This window comes from Sorghum bicolor, chromosome 8 (assembly GCF_000003195.3).
Source record: "Sorghum bicolor cultivar BTx623 chromosome 8, Sorghum_bicolor_NCBIv3, whole genome shotgun sequence".
Classification (NCBI taxonomy): domain Eukaryota; kingdom Viridiplantae; phylum Streptophyta; class Magnoliopsida; order Poales; family Poaceae; genus Sorghum; species Sorghum bicolor.
The window spans coordinates 59,903,760-59,919,764 of NC_012877.2; positions in this window are offsets into that span (position 1 = coordinate 59,903,760).

Consider the following 16,005-nt stretch of genomic DNA (forward strand, 5'->3'; position numbering starts at 1 on the left):
GAACGATCCCCAAGTGCCACTAGATGCAATCACTCAAGCAAATGCACTTGGAATCACTCCCAATCTCACAAAGATATATAATCTATGAAGGAGATGAGTGGGAGGTGTTTGCTTAGGCTCACAAGGATGTCTAGTAGTCAAGAATGCCAAGAGAGTATAAGCCCCAAGCCGGCCAAACACGTATTTATAGCCCCTCAAACAAATAGAGCCGTTGGCTCTTTCACTGAGCGAAATACGGGGTCACCGGACGCTCTTAAAGGGGCACCGGACGCTCAGCACCTGCGTCCGGTGTTCCAACGTCAGCCGCGTGTCAGAGTCTAACGGTAACCTGTAGAGCACCGGACGCTAAGCAAGTTAGCACCGGACGCGTCCGGTGCACACCGGACCCATGCGCAGAGAGCTCCGCAAACTTGCAGGGTCACCGGACGCAAGCCACCGGACGCACTCTAAGCGTCCGGTGCTCACCGGACCCATGCGCAGAGAGGGTTGCAAAACGCCCGCACACCGGACGCGCACCACCGAACGCTCAAGCCAGCGTCCGGTGCCTTACCCTAGCTGGGCCAGGCACTGCCTGCACCGGACGCTCAGACGCAGCGTCCGGTGCTCCAGAAGCCAGCGTCCGGTGAGTGTTTTCTCAGCGAGAAACACTCCCACGACTTCTCCAAATTTCCCACCGGCGCAATAGAAAATATGCACTTCATTTTCTCGAAAAGCGCCGAATCCCGCCTCGCAAGCTCGGCGGGAGGGAGAGAGAAACCCATCCTCTCTCTACCTTTCAAACTCCACCTCCTTCTCAAAGTGTGCCAACACCACAACGTGTGTACCAACAAGTGCACGTGTGTTAGCATTTTCACAAACATTTTCTTTGAAGGAGTTAAGTTAGCTCACTAGATTCTAAATGCATGCACATGAACAATGACACCTAGTGGCACTTAATAACCGCTTAGCCAAAGAATTCCCCTCTTTATAGTACGGCTATCTATCCTAAATGTGATCACACCCTCTATGGTGTCTTGATCACCAAAGCCAAAACCCTAAGCAATACCTTTGCCTTGAACTCCATAGGGTTTTGTTTTTCTCTTTCTTGTTTTGCAAGTTGAGCACTTGATCATCTTGTGCTCATCACCATCATCACCATGATCATCACTTGCTCCATCACTTGGCATGTACCAACCTTATTAAGTCTACACACACTTAGTATAGAGGTTAGTACTTAGGGTTTCATCAATTATCCAAAACCAAACTAGGGCTTTCAGCAGTGATCAACATTCGGCTAGAAAGTGCCCCGATCGCAAGTTCACACAAGATAAGAAATCAACTAATGTTGTGACTACTAAAACTAGAGATGAAACATCTGGGTATGGTAATTCTTTACCATTTATTCTTTTAGTTTGTAATTCACCTGAGTGGTGGATGGATAGTGGTGCAAACATTTATGTATGTGTTGATGTTTCTTTGTTTTCTTCCTACCAGGTCAAAAGATCTGGCACCTTGTTGATGGGAATTGGGTCGCGTGCTCATGTTTTTGGTGTTGGTATGGTCATTCTAAAATTTACTCCGAGAAAGATAATGTCATTGAAGAGCTTGCAACATGTGCCCTCCATAAAGAAGAATCTTGTTAGTGCATCTATGTTATGTAGAGATGGCTACAAAGTTATCCTTAAGTCAAATAAAAATATTATGTCAAAACATGTTACCTTTGTTGGTAAAGGATATGATTGTGGAGGCTTGTTCCACTTATCATTGCATAATGAGTGTAATAAAATGGTGAATTTTGCTAACATTTCACATGAGTCAGATTTATGGCATTCACGTTTTTGTCATGCAAGTTTTGGTTTTCTTACGCAGTTAGCAAATTTAAATTTAATTCCTAAATTTAACTTGGTCAAAAAGTCTAAGTGCTATGTGTGTGTTGAATCAAAGCAACCCCACAAGCCTCATAAGGCTGCTGAGGCAAGGAATCTGGAACCTCAAGAACTTGTTTATTCTGATCTATGCGAGATGAATGAAATTTTGACAAAAGGCGATAAAAGATACTTTCTCACTTTTATAGATGACTCCACACGTTTTAGCTATGTGTATCTCTTGAAAACAAAAGATGAAGTGTTTAATTACTTTAAGACATATAAAGCTAATGTTGAGAACCAACTTTAGAGGAAAATAAAATGTTTAAGGTCCGATCAAGGTGAAGAATATTTCTCTAATGTTTTTGATGAGTTCTGCGTGGAACATGTAATTATTAGAGGACACCTCCATTCTCACCATAATCCAATGAGATTGCTAAAAGAAAAAACCACACTCTAACTGATTTAGTGAATGCCATGTTGAGTACAATGGGATTATCCAAGGAATGGTAGGGTGAGGCAATTTTGATAGCGTGTCATGTCCTGAGGAGCATTCCAACAAAGAACAAAGAAATTACACCATTTGAGGAATGGGAAAAGAGAAGATTAAATCTCTCATATTTGTGCACTTGGGGTTTCTTGGCTAAAGTAAATGTGCCAATCAATAAAAAACGTAAACTTGGGCCTAAAACTGTTGATTGAGTATTCCTAGGCTATTCTTTCCACAACACTGGATATAGGTTCTTAATTATAAAATTTGATGTGCCTGATATGTATGTTGATACTATCATGGAGTCAAGAGACACTACATTTTTTGAGAATGAGTTTCCCATGAAAAATACACCTAGTAAAACAAGTCATGAGACTATAATTCCCCATGAGCAAGAAATGTTTATTCCTATAGATCATACTGAGGAGACTCACATGCACATCCCTAAGAAGGATGACACTATAGTCACTCAAAAGAGCAAGAGACAGAGGATTACAAAATCCTTTGGTGATGACTTTATAGTGTACCTTGTGGAAGACACACCAACCACCATTAGAGAGTGTGGACACCATAAATTTGGTGCACAACCAGCAAATTTAGTTGTACTGTTGTATTATTGTTGCTAGTAAATTCAGGAGCTAGAAAGAAGACCATCGGCTATAAAAGGATTATGCCAGAAAAGTTTCGATGCTTAGAGATAAATCCACATGCAAGAAAGGTGATCGGCTCCACGTGCAACTGTATGTCACGGAGGGCAAGTAACCAAAAGAGTACATGTTAATCACGCATGTGTGGGTTATATTTGCACGGATAAGTCAGAGAAGAAAACTTCATTAGCAAGAATTCTATACAAGGGAAACTAGAGTCTGTGTATCTTTATAATTAGGCAGGTCTGTTTAGATATTTCTTTTTATACAAGTATTGTTTAGTCAAGTTTGGTTAGGATTGTGGGTCAGCTCAGGGTATAAATATAAGTCCCGGCTGTTGTAACGAGTTATCTCCACATATCAATACAATCTATCTTATCAATACCTTTACATTATCACATGTACTTTACCAGCACTAGGAGTAGGATTAATGTAGTCCCTTGACGAGTTTCTTCATGCAAGCTAGGCAGCATCGCTTCAGTTCGATCTCCAGCAAGATGTGAGTTCCTCGTCTATCGAGCATGTTCTGGGCTTTGGCTTCTGGGCGCATCGTTGTCGCCTCGTCCAGATCTGTTCACAGTTATCGAGTATTGTGGATTTTCGACTTATGGCGCATCGCTTTTGAATGGATTCGCGGCTGGTGCGGTCGAGATCATTATCCCGCTAAGTGTTTCCAGACTGTGACTTCCGGGCGCATCGTTGTCGTCACACCTAGAGATACTGGTGGCGGTACTAGTCTAGATCTCATCGGTCTGCGGCTCTGGTCATGGTGGAACGAGAGCCCATCGGCACCCCGTCTCCTATCGGCCGTCGGGCCGATAGCCTGCATCGGCTGACGTTTCGGCCGATCGCATGTGCTTCACGAAGATCATCTATACCTTGTCAGTTGAATGGTCAAACTGACTGGCACGCCCGCGCACACCGCGCCGATACGGATCCTGCACTGGAGCTAAGCAGATCTCCCAGGTCCTCTTGTGCTGACGTCGAGTCCACCAAAAAAATCGGCAGAATTTTGCGTCAACACAAAATGGCACGCTTGGTGGGACCGATTATTTATATGAGCCAACAAGGGATGGAGTGATGACTCCTTGGTCAATTGGGTGAAATAATATTCAGTGGGACAGCATCAACATCATTGTTCTGTACTATCAATTTATATGGCCGACAAATGAGTTCCATTGGCCTTGGCTGCTTTTTTGGTCAATTATATCGGAAGCTTTATTTGTTGCCGATATGATTCTCTGGGAAGTGGGAGCAGATCTCTTGAAATCGCTCATCGGTTATTTAATTTATTTCCCATGCTATTATGTGGTCCATGGAGGATAATGGTTAGCATTGGTTGAGGGTATTGGCATGTGGAAGTATAACAGCCGATGGTAACAAAGGAGACAATCTAGTAGCAAGCCGATGGAAACAATATGGTAGGTATTCGACATCATGGGAGCCAATAGTATGGAGGCCGAAGCAGCAATTATCTTGCACATGTCGCTGTCGGCGATACAATATCCAGGTGGTCTTTTGGAAATACAAGGAGCTGATATGGTCTTATAGTGCAGACGATAGAAAACTAATACTCCCTCCGTCCCAAATTATAAGTCATTCCAAGAATCTTGGAGAGTCAAAGTTTTTCAAGTTTGACCAAATTTCTATAGCAAAATAATAATATTTTTGGTACCAACCAAGTATCATTAGATTCTTTGTTAGTTATATTTTCATAGTGTACCTATTTTATCACATAAATTTTTATATTTCTCTCTATATTTTTGGTCAAACTTGAAAATGTTTTGACTCTCTAAGGTTCTTGGAATGACTTATAATTTGGAACGAAGGAAGTACAACCGATGGTCTGGTTCTGGCATCGGCCGATTTGAAGTGAGATCGGCCAGTCGGCCGATTTAGAGTCAGCCGATGCAGCGGCTGATGACCATGAGGGAGACGGCCTATGTGGAGGAGACCGATGGACAGCCAATAATTATACACAATAGCCGATGATTAAGCACTCCAAAAGAACATTCTTAAGTGATAATCAGCCGATGATTATTAAAATATGGTTGGCATCCAAGAGATTATTTCCTTCGGCTTTGGATTATAATAAAATAATTCGAAGCATGAAAAAACATCATACTTTGAATTAGGGGGGCATGTGTTGACAACTAAATTTGCTGGTTGTGCACCAAATTTATGGTGTCCACATACTGATGTATTATTGTTGCTAGTAAATTCAGGAGCTAGAAAGAAGACCATCGGCTATAAAAGAATTATGCCAGAAAAGTTTCGATACTTAGAGATAAATCCACATGCAAGAAAGGTGATCGGCTCCACATGCAACTGTATGTCACGGAGGGCAAGTAACCAAAAGAGTACATGTTAATCACGCATGTGTGGGTTATATATGCACGGACAAGTCAGAGAAGGAAACTTCATTAGCAAGAGTTCTATACAAGGGAAACTAGAGTCCGTGTATCTTTGTAATTAGGCAGGTCTGTTTAGATATTTCTTTTTATACAAGTATTGTTTAGCCAAGTTTGGTTAGGATTGTGGGTCAGCTCAGGGTATAAATATAAGCCCCGGCTGTTGTAACGAGTTATCTCCACATATCAATACAATCTATCTTATCAATACCTTTACATTATCGCATGTACTTTACCAGCACTAGGAGTAGGATTAATGTAGTCCCTTGACGAGTTTCTTCATGCAAGCTGGGCTGCATCGCTTCAGTTCGATCTCCGGCAAGATGTGAGTTCCCCGTCTATCGAGCATGTTCTGGGCTTTGGCTTCTGGGCGCATCGCTGTCGCCTCGTCCAGATCTGTTCACAGTTATCGAGTATTGTGGATCTTCGACTTATGGCGCATCGCTTTCGTCTGGATTCACGGCTGGTGCGGTCGAGATCATTATCCCGCTAAGTGTTTCCAGACTGTGACTTCCGGGCGCATCGTTGTCGTCACACCTAGAGATACTAGTGGCGGTACTGGTCTAGATCTCATCGGTCTGCGGCTCTGGTCATGGTGGAACGAGAGCCCATCGGCACCCCGTCTCCTATCGGCCGTCGGGCCGATAGCCTGCATCGGCTGACGTTTCGGCCGATCGCCTGTGCTTCACGAAGATCATCTATACCTTGTCAGTTGAATGGTCAAACTGACTGGCACGCCCGCGCACACCGCTCCGATACGGATCCTGCACTGGAGCTAAGCAGATCTCCCAGGTCCTCTTGTGCTGACGTCGAGTCCACCAAAAAAATCGGCAGAATTTTGCGTCAACAGAGAGGTATATTCTTCTCCTGACGCTGACTTATGGAAAAAGCAGTAAGGAGTGAGATGGTTTCTATTATTTCTAATGGAACCTAGGAAGTCTTTGACCATCCTTATGGTTGTCAACCTATAGGTTGCAAGTGGATCTTTAGGAAAAAGCTTATAGGTTGCAAGTAGATCTTCAGGAAAAAGCTTAGGCCTGATGGTACAATTGAGAGGTACAAGGCAAGGCTTGTGGCCAAAGGATATACCCAAAAGGAGGGTGAAGATTTCTTTAACACCTATTCACTAGTGGCTTGATTGACTACAATTCGCACATTAATAGTTGTGGCAGCCTCTTATGGTCTTATCATTCATCAGATGGATGTTTAAGACAACTTTCCTTAATGGAGAGTTGGATGAGGATATCTATATGGATCAGCCAGAAGGATTCATTGCGGATGATCAAGATAACAAGGTGTGCAGGTTGTTAAAATCATTATACGGCCTAAAACAAGCACCTAAGTAATGGCATAAAAAGTTTGATAATACTCTCACTGCTGCTGTTTTGTTGCGAATAAAGCTGACACATCTATGTATTATCGATATGGTGGGGGCGAGGCTATTATGTTGTGCCTTTATGTTGATGACATATTGATCTTAGATCAAACCTCAATGTGATTGAGGAAGTAAAGAAACTTCTATCAAGTAATTTCGATATGAAAGATTTGAGAGAAGCCGATGTCATTCCAAACATCAAACTTATTAGAGAAGGTGATGGTGGGGTAACTTTGCTATAATCCTATTATGTGGAAAAGGTATTGAGTCGCTTTGGTTTTAGTGACCGTGATCCTGCTCCTACACCTTATGACTTTAGCATATTATTGAGGAAAAAATCGGAGAATTGTAAGAGATCAATTGACATACTCCAGACTATTGGTTCACTCATGTATCTTACGAGTGCAACAAGGCCTGATATCTCATATGCTGTGTGCAAGCTAAGTTAGTTTGTTTCAAAACCAGAGGATGATCACTTGCATGCTCTTGAGAGAGTGTTGCGCTATCTAAAAGGTACTATGACATATGGTATTCATTATACTAGAAACCCAAGAGTGCTAGAAGGCTATTGTGATGCTAACTGAATTTCTGATGTTGATGAGCTATATGCCACAAGCAGATATATGTTCTTGCTTGGAGGTGGCATTGTTTTCTAGAAGTCTTGCAAGCAGACTATCATAATGAAGTCTACAATGGAAGCAGAACATGCAGAATTAGACACTGCTGGGCTAAGGCCAAGTGGCTTCATGAACTCCTGATGGATTTACCGGTAGTTGAAAAACCAATACCGGCTATCTCTATGAACTATGACAACTAGACTATGATACAAAGGTTAACAGGAATAGAAGGCGTTTTTCCATAGATCTAGAGAAAAATTCTCAGCTCTAAAGGGGATTTTGTTTGTCTCTGCGTTTATAAGATCGGTGGGATCTAAGTTTCCTAGTGGACCAAGGCATTGGAGATGGGGTTGATCGGTAGGTGTTGACACCGTTTTTGGATACGTGTCCAGACCGGTAGGATAAGACGGCAGTGTTTCGTTTACAGGATGAAGTGCCGATGAAGGTGGTTGCCGATGAAGGAGAAGTTGAACGAGGCTAAGTCTACAGGCAGTGGTGTGACTGTGCCGATGGGCTATGATGAGGAAGTCTGCCGATGACCGTGGCAAGGGGGTCTGCCGATGATACGGAAGAGGAGTCCGGAAGCTGCTGACCGGCTTATGGAAGAGTTTCAGTTTGTCACGGGGGATAGCTTTGTTATTTCCTTATTTAAGTCGTTTTGGACACGGATTCCGTGTAATTTGGAATTCGAATTCTAGTCGTGTCTAGTTGTAGCTCTTTTGAGTAGGGTATAAATATGAGCCCTAGGGCCTTGTAATAATCTATCAATCAATCAAACACATATTTTACTCATATTCCAGCATCTACTTTTCGACGGTTTCGTCATACTTTTTCTCTTTTATTACGAGTTCTTAGGAATTCGTCGACTTAAGCTCGGCGTGTTCTCAAGTTCCGCGTGAGTATCTCTTAGCCGTGACATCCGGGCGCATCGCTGTTGTCAGGACTAAAGTATTCGAGTTATCACCTTTGCCGATAGTAAGGTCAAATCGGCTGGCACGCCTTAACGTTTGAATCGGGTATTAGCCCTTTGTGTTTGCAGATCAGTTTTGCATCAACACATCTTTTGGCACGCCCAGTGGGACCAGATTCAAGATCAAGATCAACATGTCGATCTCTGACTTTGATCAGGAGAACGTCATCCCCGTGACAGAAGCCAATCTCAAAGATGAGCAGAAACAAGCTATTGCCCAAGCTATGGAGGAATACAGGCTGCAATGCTTGAAGGCCTTCAGTATAAACAGGAGTGGCGAGGTGATCCAGAAGGATGCGCTGCCGACACCACAGCAGGTCACTTTCGAAGCCAATCCGGGCAAGCTTCAAGATATGGTTGACAGTGCTATCAACCGGGCTTTGATCAACCAAGCTGGCGTACTGTCTAATACGGTTTTCAATGCCGTAGCAAGAACTTTCAAGGAAGGACAAATCCCACCAGATTATGTGGGCCCCACTCATCATCAACCGACCGCACCAGAGGTTACGGCTCCATCGGCTGCTATGACCGCTGCGGGTTCACAATCTGCCGTCCCTCCAAGCACATTGGGAGCTACTGGCGCACAATCTGTGCCGATGACAACAAACCCACAGACTTCAAGTGGGCAGAATAAACTGACTACAGATATGTTGGCATCGGCAATGTCAGGGTTGACTCCTCCTCCCAACTGGTGGGGTTACGGTATGCCTCCAGAATTAACACCGGGTACATCACAGATAACTGACATGAGGGGCAAGACTCCTATGGCATCGGCGCCTCCCAATGCGCCGTGGAACCAAAGTTCTCGATATACCACGACTACTACTGCAAGGCCTCACACTGGGAATCCTCAAGATTCAATGTTCCAGATGCCTAATGCATCGGCAGATTCAATGCTGATGCAACAGAGGTCTATGGCCCAGTCGGGGTATGTCAATTCAATGATGGTACCCAATTACCAATCATCGGCAGTGCCTATGCCGATGAACACTAATAATGGATGGCTTGGACAGCAAGTCTTTCCACAATCGCCCCAACAGAGTTACCAGGCTACAGGGTTCCAGCAAGGACAGATCTATCCCGGATTCCAAAGTCAGGGGATCCCCAGCCAGCCGATGAATATCGGACAGCAACTCGGGGGGCAGCAAGTCGGTGGACAGCAGTTTGGTGGTCCGCAGATTGGAAGTCAGATGATCAACCCAATGTTCCATGCAGATCATGCCCCAAACAGACACGTGGAGGCTCGCCACCAGGCGCCAGATCCGCAGCCGCCACATCGGCAGGATGCCGATGCATATTGGGCCGATAAGATCGCTGAAGTAATGAGGGAACAATTTGGGATAAAACCCAAAGTCAACACTTACTCTTATCGGACACCGTATCCTCCCGCATATGATTTGATCCCGCTTCCACATCGGTACAAGGTACCAGACTTTACCAAATTTTCCGGGCAAGACGACACGTCAACCATGGAGCATGTCAACAGGTTCATCATTCAATGCGGAGAAGCTGGTAACAGGGACGAATTAAGGGTTCGTCTATTTTCATTGTCATTGTCTGGATCGGCCTTTACCTGGTTCATATCATTACCTCCTAATTCAGTGATTACTTGGGCCGATCTGGAGAAACAATTCCACAAGTACTTCTTTTCTGGAGTTCATGAGAAGAAGATTACCGATTTGGTCAAATTGAGACAACGCAATGATGAATCAGTTGAAGGCTTTGTGCAGAGGATACAGGAGGTCAATAATAAATGTTATAGTCTGGTTCTGGATGATCGGCAGTTAGCCGATTTGGCTTTCCAGGGTTTATTGCCACATATCAGGGATAAGTATGCCTCTTAGGAGTTTGAAAGCTTAAGTCATTTGGTGCAGAGGATTTCTGATCAAGACCTCAAGCCTTTCGAGCCCAAAAGAGCATGGAACAAGAAGGTATCATTTGTTGATGAGGCAACAAGCTCAGATTCTGACGAGGAACCAGTCATCGGCTTGGCAGAGTGGGTAAAGAACAAGAAGCCGATGTCTTGCCCTTTTGGGCAGAAGGAACCAGAGAAGTTCGCTTTTGACACCGCTAAAGCCGATAAAATATTTGATTTTCTACTCCAGGAGGGTCAGATCAAGTTGTCTCCCAATCACGTGATCCCATCGGCAGAGGAGTTGAAGAGGATGAAATATTGCAAGTGGCATAATGCAACTTCTCATGGCACCAATGAATGCAAAGTTTTCAGACAGCAGCTGCAATCGGCCATAGAGTCTGGGAGAATTAAATTTGATAGTTCCAAAACTCAGAAGCCGATGAAGATAGACCAACATCCTTTCCCGACAAACATGTTGGATGCAAAGGGGAAGGCCAAGGTTTTAATGTCAGAAGCAGCTGAGAAAAGTGCATCGGTGGATCCTCAGCATCAGATTACTACTGCCGATGCAAAAGGTAAAGGCTTGGTCCAAGAAGGAACCAATTCAGGTAGGCCTCCTCGGTCTGGCATCGTTATAACTCATAGAAGGCCTCGAGAGAACTGGCAGCAACGGGAAGATCGGTATCGGCGCCAGCAAGAAGATTATCGACGGGAGGAAGAAAGACGCCGACAGGAGTGGAATCGGCATAGAGATCATTGGAACTGCCCGTTCTTCATCCATTGTTGGGAGGAAAATATTAAGCTTCCTACTGTCAGAGACTGCCCTGAGTGCAATGGTTATGATCGGTACGACAGGACTGATCGGCGTTATCATGACGACAATCGGCGATTTAATGGGCCGATCAGAGGAAGAGCATCGGTTCATGATCGGCTAGGGGGCAGGCTCAGTGTGCACGATAGGCTTGGTGATCGTGTCCAATATTTTCCCAGGAACCAGGAAGAGCTCGAAGAGATGGCTAATGCGCGGGTTCCCGATGAGTTCATATTTTGCAGGGATGCCAACACGCATCGGATGGAGTCAAGAGAGAATCGACGCCCAGCAGCAAGGCAAAAGCCACTCCCTCCATGGTGTCCTGAAGGGTTAACCAAGACACAGAAGAGGAGATTGCAACGAGAAAGGCAAGAGGAGTTAAGCAAGGGCGAGGACTCTGGAAGTCAGCAGCCATCAGACACTAAGAGGGAAGGTCCATTGGCAGGAGTTAACATGGTCTTTATGTTGCCGATGGAGTTTCTTGCACCATCCAGTGATGATGAGTTGGAATTTTCCGATCAGATAGCTCAGCTGGCTCTGGATCCTATGACAGCTATCTTTGAGAAACCTGCCGATGATGAAAGGCAACATCTCAAAGCTCTATTCGTCAAAGGAAGGGTTGATGGGCAGCCGATGACCAAGATCCTAGTTGATGGTGGCGCTGCTATTAATATTATGCCCTATGCAGTATATCGGAAGCTTGGGAAAGGGGATCAGGATTTGACCAAGACCGATATGATGCTCAAAGACTTTGAAGGAAACGTGTCTCCAGTCAAGGGGGCAATATGTGTGGAGTTGACCATCGGCAGCAAAACCTTGTCGACAACTTTCTTCGTGATCAGTGGAAAGGGTGCTTACAACTTATTGTTGGGAAGAGATTGGATTCATGCCAATTGTTGCATCCCATCTACGATGCACCAATGCTTGATTCAGTGGGTAGGTGACAAGATTGAGATTGTCCCGGGGGATTCTTCTTACATCATTGCATCGGCAGAGGCGGATACCTATGAGAGGACTAGGTGCATTTTAGGAGAAGTCTGGGAGAAAGATTTTCTCAAGGTTGCCGATTACGAGATTCCACCGATCCAAGCAGTCGGTTCTGACGAAGGTTTTTAATGGATAGGTTCGCCGATGATGGAAAATTAGGCCAGGGATTCACATCGGCCGATGATTTGGTAGAAATAGATATAGGTAGTGGTGATAAGCCTAGACCTACTTTTATTAGTGCTAAACTAAACCCTGAGTGTAAGCAACAATTAGCTAATTTGTTAAAGGAATATAAAGATTGCTTTGCTTGGGATTATACCGAGATGCCTGGTTTAGACCGATCAATTGTTGAACATCGGTTACCTATCAAGTCTGGATTTCGGCCACATCAGCAGCCAGCTCGCCGATGTAATCCTAGTATTCTACCCGATATTAAGGCCGAAATCACTAGACTTATTGAAGCTAAATTTATTCGGCAGTGTCGGTATGCCGAATGGATTTCCAATGTCGTTCCGGTTTACAAGAAAAACGGGAAGCTTCGGGTGTGCATTGATTTCAGGAATCTCAATAAAGCTACGCCGATGGATGGGTACCCAATGCCCGTTGCCGATCTACTGGTTGACGCTGCGGCTGGTCATCAGATCATTAGCTTCATGGATGGCAATGCGGGATACAATCAAATATTCATGGCAGAGGAAGATATTCCAAAGACCGCATTTAGGTGTCCTGGTCATGTTGGGTTATTTGAATGGATAGTCATGACCTTTGGGTTGAAGAATGCTGGTGCTACTTATCAAAGGGCCATGAATTTTATATTTCATGAGTTCATCGGCAAGCTGGTGGAGATTATGTGGTGGTTAAGTCTGGGGATTTCTCAAAGCATCTTGCCGACCTACGAAAAGTGTTAGAGTGCACAAGGAAGCATGGATTGAAGATGAATCCCAATAAGTGTGCATTTGGTGTATCGGCAGGGCAGTTTCTTGGTTTCATGGTGCATCAAAGGGGGATTGAAATTAGTCGAAGATCTATTGATGCCATTAATAAGATAGTAGCCCCTACCAACAAGACTGAGCTCCAATCCTTGATCGGCAAGGTAAATTTTATCAGAAGATTTATATCTAATCTGTCTGGTAAGATTCGTGCTTTCAGTCCTCTTCTTAAGTTGAGAGCCGATCAAGAATTTATTTGGGGAGAAGAATAGCAGTTGGCTCTGGATGAAATCAAGAAGTACCTAATGAATCCTCCAGTTCTAGTTCCACCTCAACAAGGAAAGCCCTTCAGATTGTATTTGTCTACCGATGGGACGGTTATCGGCTCAGCCTTAGTTCAAGAATTTGAAGGAAAAGAGAGGGTAATTTATTACTTAAGCAGGAGGTTGATTGATGCTGAAACCAGGTATTCGGCCATTGAGAAACTATGCCTATGCTTGTATTTTTCATGTATCAAATTAAGGCATTACCTGCTATCGGCCGAATGCACTGTTGTTTGCAAAGATGATGTGGTCCGGTACATGCTATCTATGCCGATTATGAGTGGCAGGATCGGTAAATGGATTTTAGCGCTGTCGGAGTTCGATCTGCGTTACGAATCGGCTAAGGCAGTTAAAGGGCAGATTATGGCTGATTTTGTGACTCAGCATTGCGGTGTAGTGGAAGCCTTGGAAATTGTGCCCTGGACGCTTTTCTTTGATGGATCTACATGCGACCGGGGGGCAGGAATCGGCATTGTATTAGTTTCCCCTAAGGGGAGGAAGTATGAATTTTCCTTGCCGATTGTTGCTACATCAACAAATAATCAGGCTGAGTATCAGGCTCTGATCAAGGGATTGGAGTTGTTAAGAGAAGTTCGTGCTGATGCTGTTGAAATCTTCGGGGATTCTATGTTGGTTATAAATCAATTGGCCGGGGACTATGAATGCCGAAGTGAAGTTCTCATAACTTATTTCGAGAAAAGCATGCAACTGTTAAAGGAATTCAAGGATTTCCGATTAGAGCATGTTCCTCGATTGCATAATGAAGAGGCCAATCGGTTAGCTCAGCATGCCTCGGGATATCAGCCTATAATTAATGCAATATCGGCAATCGGTGCCGATGATTGGAGGAAAGAAATTATTAATTATTTGAAAGATCCATCCAAGAAAGTTGAAAGACGAGTCCGATTTCAAGCAACCAAGTATGTGCTCCTCGAAGATGAATTGTATTATCGAACTATTGATGGAATTCTTCTCCGATGCTTAGGTAATGATGAAGCTAGGAGTTTGATGGGAGAGATCCATGAAGGAGTGTGTGGAGCACATCAGTCAGCTTTTAAGATGAAGTGGATGATTAGAAGGAATGGATATTTTTGGCTAACTATACTTGAGGATTGCTTTAAGTATTTCAAGGGATGTCAAGGTTGTCAAAAGTTTGGTAACATTCAAAGAGCACCCGCATCGGCTATGAATCCTATTATCAAGCCTTGGCCGTTCCGGGGATGGGCTATCGATCTGATCGGCCAGATTTATCCACCATCTAGCAAAGGGCATAAGTTTATTCTGGTTGCCACTGATTATTTCACTAAATGGGTTGAAGCTATTCCTTTGAAGAAGGTCACCTCGGCCAATATGATTGATTTTGTGAAGGAGCACATTATTTACCGATTTGGGATTCCTCAGACAATTACTACCGATCAAGGCACTATGTTCACATCGGGGAAGTTTGATGAATTCGCAATCGGCATGGGGATTAAAGTGTTGAATTCTTCTCCTTATTATGCTCAAGCCAATGGGCAGGCCGAGGCGTCTAACAAAGGAATTATCAAGCTTATTAAACGAAAGATTGAAGAAAATCCTAAGCGGTGGCATACATTATTAAATGAAGCGTTGTGGTCTTATCGGATGGCTTGTCATGGATCAACCAAGGCGTCACCCTATCAATTGGTGTATGGACATGATGCAGTGTTGCCTTGGGAGATTAAGGCTGGATCTAGGTGATTATCTTTTCAAGATCAGTTAACTGCCGATGATTATGCCACTCTGATGACCGATGAGTTAGATGATCTAGCAGGGCATCGGTTAAAAGCTTTAATGAGTATAGAAGAAAATAAGAAGAGAGTTGCTAGATGGTATGATAAGAAAGTAAAGGCTAAGAAGTTTGCCGATGGGGATTTGGTATGGAAATTAATTTTGCCAATCGGGACTAAAAGTTCGAAGTTTGGAAAGTGGTCTCCTAATTGGGAAGGTCCTTATCGAATAAGTCGATCGGCCCCTGGTAACGCCTATATTCTAGAAACTCTCGAAGGAGTTGAATTTCCCAGAGCATTAAATGGCAAATATTTAAAGAAGTACTACCCCAGCATATGGGTCGACGTATAAAAGTTTAAGTGCCGATAACACTCCTATCGGCTGGATTAAAATTTACCTGGGGCCAGACTTAATGTTTCAAAAGATGCCGATAACAGTCCTATCGGCTAGACTAAGACATCAAGGAAACTGAAGTGCAGAAGAGCGAAGACGTGTTGCCGATGAAAGCTTCAGACGTTCAGCAGCGCCTGGATCGCTGATATGGCGCGCAACCGGATTTGATCGGCTGTTTCTATCTCTTTGGCATCATCATCGGCAGAACCTTCTATCGGCCTCAGCTTCTTCTTTAACTGCAGCGCTTTGCGACCATGGGCATTTCGTTCTTGCTCGAGGTGCTTGATGGTCTCCGGCAGTTGACTTTCTTCTTGCTGGGCCTGGGATAGGGCATCCTCTACTTGCTTGAGTTCGGCCAGCAGGGCTTCTCTTTTTGCCGATAGATCAGAGACTTTCTGCTTCAATGCATCACCTAAGGACTTCAAGGTGCCGATGTTCTTGTGCTTCTCATCGGCTAAGAGTTTCTCTCTCATCATCTCCTCAGAAAGCTAGATTTGAGCAGCTCTATCGGCGAGGCGCCGAGTGGCTCTCTGGTACTGCAGCTGGCGGCTTTCTAGATGTGCGGCCTGGAAGAGGGTTTCTTCAACATCGGTAGGAATTTGGC